The sequence below is a fragment of the Equus asinus genome, chromosome 14, assembly GCF_041296235.1.
Source record: "Equus asinus isolate D_3611 breed Donkey chromosome 14, EquAss-T2T_v2, whole genome shotgun sequence".
Classification (NCBI taxonomy): Eukaryota; Metazoa; Chordata; class Mammalia; order Perissodactyla; family Equidae; genus Equus; species Equus asinus.
The window spans coordinates 30,838,628-30,846,173 of NC_091803.1; the positions used below are offsets into that span (position 1 = coordinate 30,838,628).

The 7,546-nt window shown below is 53.1% G+C and overlaps 1 long non-coding RNA gene across 1 annotated transcript; it reads right to left on the reverse strand.

The window, feature by feature from the left end:
- LOC123276952 (uncharacterized) lies at window positions 1-3,762 on the reverse strand. Its single transcript, XR_011494016.1, has 3 exons — window positions 2,186-3,762; window positions 1,563-1,690; window positions 1-109 (listed from the first exon to the last, which is right to left on the reverse strand). It is a non-coding gene; the product is annotated as an uncharacterized lncRNA (long non-coding RNA).
- Window positions 3,763-7,546: the final 3,784 nt, after the last annotated feature.

The following is a 7,546-nucleotide window of genomic DNA, read 5'->3' on the forward strand; positions in this document are numbered from 1 at the left end:
CAACAGCATGGGGGTCTGAGGAGAACTCATCCAGGTGAGAAGTAGAACAGTCCAAAGCAGCTTTCAGTTTCTTTAACTTGGAGGCCCCAGCCCCAGTTCGGAAAAGGCCCTAAAGACAATGAAAAGCCATCAGCATCAAGTTCAAGGTGTGAGCCTTACACTGAGCAGCAGTAAAACTCTGATGGAAGAGCCCTCCTCTCGACCCCCCAACTCCAGCGCCCCCCAGCTGAGAGAGGGGTAACACTGCCTGCCTTGCAGGGCTGTCAGGGGGAGGGAAGAGGACCCAGTATGTTCCCGGGGCACAGCAGCAGGCAGAGAGGAGTCCATTTGTAATCAATGCCAGCTCTGGCCCTGCTCCACTGCTAAACTACCTGTGCCTATCAGAAATCTATTTAAATGCAATAGTTTCTACTTCTCCAAGGTTGATTGCTATAGATTTTCTAAATTTAGGAATATTTTTTAAAAATTGACATTTCAAGAAAAATTGTTAGACTAGGCTGCTAGTCACTTTACTGCCCTAAATGTCACTTAGAGAAGGGGAGACAAACGCATGAAGGGTGAACCACGACAGGCAGGACGATGAAGACATTGGCCCAGGAGTTCGAAGACTTGAATTTTAAGACATTAATCTAGGCAGGTTTCTCCACCTCCGCAGTAGTGACATTTGGGCCAGATAAGTCTTGGTGGTGGTGGCCGGCCTGGGCATTGTGAGATGTTCAGCAGCATCCCTGCTTTCTATCTGCTAGATGACAGTAGCAACTCCTCCCCAACCCCAAGTCATGTCAAGCAGCAGTGTCACCAGACCTTGCCAAATGTCTCGTGAGGGGGACAACATGGGCCCGGGATGACAAGTACTGATTGAGGCTATTAGAGGTTGGGGTCACATCATGGGGAAAGAAGGGCTAGTGACTGGAAGCAAACACAAGGTAGGCTTTTGGGGTGTTTCTTGACGTGGGTACTGATTCCATGGTGGGTTCAGTTTGGGAAAACTTTTCAAACGGTTCCCTTGTGATAGGTAAAATTTTCTGCATGTACGTTTCACTTCAATAAAAAGTTTTAAAAAGGAAACACAGATTTGCCTTTTGATTGTGGCTCTGCCCCAGTGTGAACTCCTTGCCTGCTGGTTTCCTCATCTCTACAAGAGGAGTAATGAGACCTGCCCTGCTTGGTTCATGGGGTATGTAAATGTCCGCCCTAAACTGCACAGCGCTACACAAAAGTAAGATCCTGGCAAAAAAACCTAAAGCTCATGGAAGCTCTGGTCCATTAGTCTGTCATGAAATTAATTTTCACAAATCACAACCAGAGTCTAAAATGGAACATGGGGCAAAAAGAAGTCAGAGTGTCCTGCAGGCAGAAAGGCAAATATGGCTCTGTGAAAGCTCTGTTTCATTTCCAACACCCCCACCAGGTATAATGAACAGGGTCTCGATTTTACATGTGGGCCACAGCGAATAAAGCTTGAAAGCCACTGGTCTACAAAGTCTCGACAGTGGCTGTGTGACAGAGGTGGGGTGCTCTGGGCACGGAGACGTGGCCTGCAGGCCCACGCGGCCCCTCACCTCCTCCTTCATGCTCGTCTCCAGGAGCAGCAGGGCACGGGCTTCAATGGGCAGTGCGATCTCACGCCCACTCCACTTCAGGTGTTCTTCCAAAGGGGTCCTGAAGGCTGGCTTTTCCGCCTACTTCTCTAGAGAGCAGCACACCATTCAGTAAGACACTTGACGACCAAGTTATTCACTGCCCAAACTAACAAAGGGGATATTTTGTAGGAGGCCGGTAGTTGAGGCTTTGGGAAAATGGGAAACACTTGTTCTTTTTGCACTTGGTGTTGACCATCTCCTAGAGCACAAAAGATGTGCCAGGCTAGGAGGCTACTCGTGGAACAGGAGCCCTGACCCTGCCTACGTGGCACCCCACGTGAGTTGCCGAGAAGTCATGATGGCACTCCTATACCTGCACCCAGCCCACATTAACATGGGAAGGTGGGCCACCTTGCGTGAAAACAAAGGATTCATCTGAGCACACAGTTTTCACTGACAACACATTTTTTCTACCCTTGCAGAGCAGCAATGGTCTTCCATCTAGAGGACTCCTTCAATGTGAAAAAGGAAATAATTCCTTAAAATTTTAAACATAAGACAAGTGTTGTCATACAAGACAGGAATGGCCCACGTGAACTCACCTTAGACACTACACCTCCAGGACATGCGGTGCTCCCGAATGTGGTATCCCCAAACAGGTTCATCCCATTCTCAGTAGGACAGAACACAGTATCTGCAGCCGCAAAGCAGATCAGGCTGAAGGCTCAGCTGACAGCAGGAAAAGAATGTTTTCTATTATTTGCAGGTCACATGCTCTGCTTCATTCCACAAAAGATGTGAGACAGCTTAGCAGGAATACCTACAATAAAGCAGTAAGATAGAAACGACAGTTTAGCAAGTGGAGGTGATGAACCCGGATATGCAGTATCTGGTTGGGCGCGGCATGCCTGGGGAGCTGCAGAGGTCCAGCGCTGTCAGAGAAGCACAGGAGCAAAGGGGGAAAGCCCGCTGGGGAAAAGTGCGCCGCTGAGGAACACTGAGTTCTTTCCAGGACAGGAAGGGCTAGCATCCTTCCCAGCACCGCTGACGGACATCTATCCTTCAGCCACGTGGCTACTGGAATCTGGGATTCGAAGCAGGCGATGCTCCTCTAGTGACTCCTCTCACACTCTCCCTACGTAAGCGCAGGGGCAGGGCCCACCACGTGGTCTGCACAGGGGGAAGGAAGAAAGCGGAAGCCCACAGACCCAGACACCAGAGAGCCTGTGAAAAGGGAAAAATTGACAGAAAGGGCAAGTGGGGGAGAGGCTGAGGAAGGGTGCGAGGTTAAGGGAGGTGGTGGACAAAATCAAAGAGCAGACCACTCTCAGAACTGTCAGGAGTGCCCCTTGTCTCTGGTCCCACCCTGGCCAGGGTAACTCCTAAGAGAAAATGCATCCCACGGGGGCCTGGCCCTTCTCAGAAGACAGAGCTCTGGTATAGTCCCCTCAGAGGCCAGATCTTACCTTGAACGCTTTGTCCCTTTTATCTAAAGCAATGATTCTTGACATGGGCAGAAAATGGCCCCCTGACCCTTTCCCTGGGGAAACACATCAGAATCACCCAGAGTTGTGCAAATCACACCCGCCATCACCTCCACCATATGCTTGACCCTGAGATACTGAGAGGCATGCATCCTCCAAACTCCTGCTGGAACTTCCTAGTAAACACTGAACAGCGTGCCCACCCCTCACCTTGGTGCAACGTTGGCAGAGGGTGGATGTGAGCACCACTGACCTAGAGACAACTCCTAGGAGAAACAAACTCCACTGAAGGAGCTGGCCTTTCACACAACAGGCCTATTAGGGGCCAGGCCCTGGAGCAGACAAACAAATTTCATAGAGACTCCCCACCCTCCGAATGAGAGCAGTCGAATTGGGAACAAAATACAAGACAGACACGTGAACATACAACAGTCAAGAACAAGACAAGACATATTTGCAAAGGCACGGCAGAAAATGGTATAGACGAGGGTCATAAACACAACCGACTACAGGGGCAGGACAGGCACCACAGGCGCTGAATCAGGCCGGGGAGTGCGCGGTTTGCCGAAAGGCAGCAGTTGCTCCTGGGTGCCAGACCAATGTTGCCATGTGGGAAAGCAGATCCACTGTCACGAGGCTTTCTGAATTTATAAGAGAAGCCAGAAATCAGGATTGTTATGTGAAAGTGTCTGGGTTTGAAATGATGGCAACTGATGTAAAAACAATATTCTTTTATATGAGATATGGCTGTTTGCGACTTCTAGTGTAGAGCATAAATGCTAGAGCAAGTCAGCAGACAAGTGTTCACTGTTGGATTCAGCTGTCAGAGAAGGCTTCTCAAAGGAGGGGAGCTTGGAAGGGCTCTGAGAAGATGGACAGGAACTAAATGGACAGAGAAGACTTGGGCTGAGAAAAACCCAAAGGGACCTTGAAGCTGGCCATTCACATTTTATCCCACAGCCCATGCACAAGGTGGTGAGGACAGGAGTAGAGTGGGACAGTGGGAGTGAAGAGGAAGGTACAGCACAGGGAAAATGGACAGAACTCAGCAATGGGTACTAGAAAGGAAGGCCAAGAGAACATCAAGATGTTGAACTTGGATTGTTTGCAGATGGTGGAATCAAGGAGGCCAGATGGGATGAAAGACTGGCTAGTTTGGGGGCAGAATCTGTTTGCTGTTTGAAATATGCTGAGTTGAAGGTGACCGACGGTCATCAAAGGGAACTGATGCTTGGGAGGCTGTGAGGATGAAGATGTAGGTCAGACGCTATCAAAATGATGGAATTGCTGGAGAAAAAGGGATATGGAAGGGACAAAAAGACAAAGAACAGAGGAGCAAGGAAGGGACCTCAGAAAAGGATGACTTCCGGCCACGGGACAGAAACGGAGAAAACATGCCATACAAGGAAAGAAAACAATCAGGGGAAACGAGGGAAAAATTTTAACAAAGAAGACATGTCTCAAGTCAAGTCAAATGCCAGGTCTGACACTGAGGAGGTCATTGTTCCAAGGGAATTATAATGTTTTTAGGGGCTTCTTTAGGAGTGGAGGGATTGGGAGAAGAAATGAGAATGTAAAGTGTTAAGGTTTGGGAAAGTGGGAAGAAAATGGAAGTGGCAGATGGAAATAAGACCTTCAAACAGCCTCCCAGAAAAGTGAAGGACAATGAGATGACATGGGACAGCGAGTGGAGGACAGGTAGGTAGGTACAAAAGCGAGGTCAGGTAACCGTGAGTGTGACATCAGGGTGCCCAGGGCATGGAGGGCAGGGAAATCCAGTTTTTTTCCTTTTTTATCATAAGGACACTCTAAATCTTTATGAAAACACAGGAGAAGAAAAAGGAAGAGGAAGACAGGACTCAAACGAGAGGTCGACAGGAGGACTGGCAGAGGAGGAACGGGTGGAAGTTCAAGGCTTAGGGGAAGGCAGCAAGCGGAGAGCAAGGAAAGGCGGATCACCTTTCCTGCACAGCCTGCTCCCCCAACCCATACCGGCTCGCCTTCTTCCATCCTCAACCTCTTCCCTGCCCCGCTTCCTGGGCCCCCTGACTTTCCCACATCCTCCTCTAAGGGAAAATAGCCTGGGGAGGAAGAGAGAGAAGGGCAGGGTAAAAAAAGCCAAGCCAAGCCAAGCCAAGCAAAAGAGGACTGCCAGAGAAATCTCCTCTTTGGAGCGCCTCTTAGTCAACTCGTCCAAAGCAGACTTTATGACGTTGGCTGTTTTGGCCTTTGCGGGGGCCCTGCACACAGCAAATAGTCCATAAACCATGCTCTCGGCGCTCTGCACTTGTCCAGCAAGACAAGGGTGTCCCGTGCGAGGCAGAATGCTCGCCAGCGGCTTCCTTCCTCTCCACCATATCAGCCACAAACCAGGACCTTGGACCTCTTCGCCCTGCTTCTCCCTCTCTCTTACAATCGCTCAAGTGGAAAAAACACACACACATCTCCGGGAAGTCGACGGCAACGAAGCCACAGGTTCCCCAGCAGCAACGGTTTTGACTTTGGGTGCCTAACTGCCACCCGCTTCTCATCTCAGTCACAGCAGACGCTTCCACTGGCATCGAGTAAGAAAGATTTTCAAACAGAGTCCAAGGTCGGGGCCAGAAGTACGGTCCTCGTGGGAACTCTGCAGGTGGAGGCGGGTCCCCACGTACCTTGGCCCTCCGAGTGTTCTCCAAGCCGGCTGGGAAAATCCCCGGCCACAGGACAGGAGGGAGCGTGGGAGGCGCTTGGCGGCAGTCAGAGCCCTGGGTCCTTTCTGCCCACACGCGCTGCCACGCGCACAGGTGGGGTGGTGTGGGGATGGCGGTCCCGGGGTTGGCACTGAAGCAGAGGGAGAAGGGGGCACACCGCCGTGGTGGGAAGCCCTGGGGATGAGCAGAGGTCCACGGGGCTGGCGGTGCAGGGGCGCGGGGAGAGGGGCACGCGGGTCAGGAGGTGGCCATGGGTGAGGGCCTGGCGGCAGGCCTCGCGGTTGCGGGCAGCCCCTCCCCTCCCCTCCGGAGCCCGAGCCCAACGGTTGGAGCCCGCGCCCCGCTCAGGCCCCGCCCAGGACCCGCCCCCAGGCCGCCAGCCCGCCGGTGCCTAGCAACGACTGGCTGTGATTTGACTCTTAGCCTCGTGCGGCCACCGGGGCCCTGACACTTGGCGGGACTGTCCGACTGGGCTGGACGCTCTTCGCGGAGCGCACCAGGTCAGTGCTGTGACCCGCAGCGATGGCCTCCTGGTTTGGTGGCCTCGGCCTCGGCTCCGGCTTAGGCCATTCCCTGGGGCGAGTGGGCGGCAGTGTGGCTTCCCTCCCCGCACACCTCTCTGACTTCACCAGAGGTGTGCTGAGGAAGGGGACGCAAAAGCTGCCAGACTTCCCCAACTCGGGGAGAAAGGAGACGGAAGCCATTCAGGCGACCGGACCACCGGAGAAGGAGAGACCGGCAACTCCAGCTCGGAGAGACACCGCAACTCTGCGGGAAACCCTCGAGGAAGGAGACACGAGGCTCGCCTCCCTGCAAGAAGAAGGCAGTCACCTGAGGGAAGAGCTGGAGCCACGGAGACAACGGGCTCCAGCCGCTCCTGTGGTTGACCCGAACACCCTCGACGCCGTGACACAACTAGAATCTGAGGTGTCTCAACTGAAAGGGATCGAAGGTCACCTGGAGGAGGAAACCCAGCATCCTCCAAGGACCACTGAAGAGCAAAAGCAGAGGAAGGCACAACGCCTTCCATCTTGCCGAGAGCAGAAATGGCAAGTGGGCGATCTTAAGGAGGCGCCCGAGCCCATGCCTAGAAAACGTGCTCAGCTCTCTTCAGCCGAGGAAGAGGAAACTGAGACCGCGCAGAACACCACAGAACACATCCAAACCCCGTCGCCCGAGAAGACCCAGCCCGTGCAGACAAAACCTGCTGAGATTTGTCAAGCAGCGAGAGTGGCGGGTCTTCGCTGGCAAAACGGAAGTGACAAGCATGATGGAGCCAAAGCTGAAACCGAACCTTTAGGAAAAGGGAGAGAAGCGGCAGAAGGGGAGATGAAACTTGGGACTGAAAAGACGATCCCTCTGACCGAGCGGCTTGAGGAGCCGGACGAAGATGAGACCGGGCCACGAACTCAGACGATCCAGCCGCAAGACTGGGAGAGCCAGGGCCTTCCCGCTCGCCTAGCTTCGGCTGCCTCCGTCCAGGATGCGGGGGGCCTCCAGCAGCAACTGCAAGCCTATGCTTTGGAAAGGGAACGAGTGTTGGCCGTTTTCGACGAGAAGGTGAGGGAAAACAGCCACCTGAAAAGGGCGTATCACGCAATGATGGACCTGCTGGTGGCCAAAGAAGCAGAGCTCGGGAAGCTGCGAGGCGAAAATCAGACACGGCGCCCTCGATCTGACAGCGGCGGTGAGGACATGTTTCGAGAAGCGATCCGGCACTTATCACGCCTCGTCCGAGCCAAAGACATTGAAATCGGTGCCTTAAGCCAGAAATGTCAGACTTTAC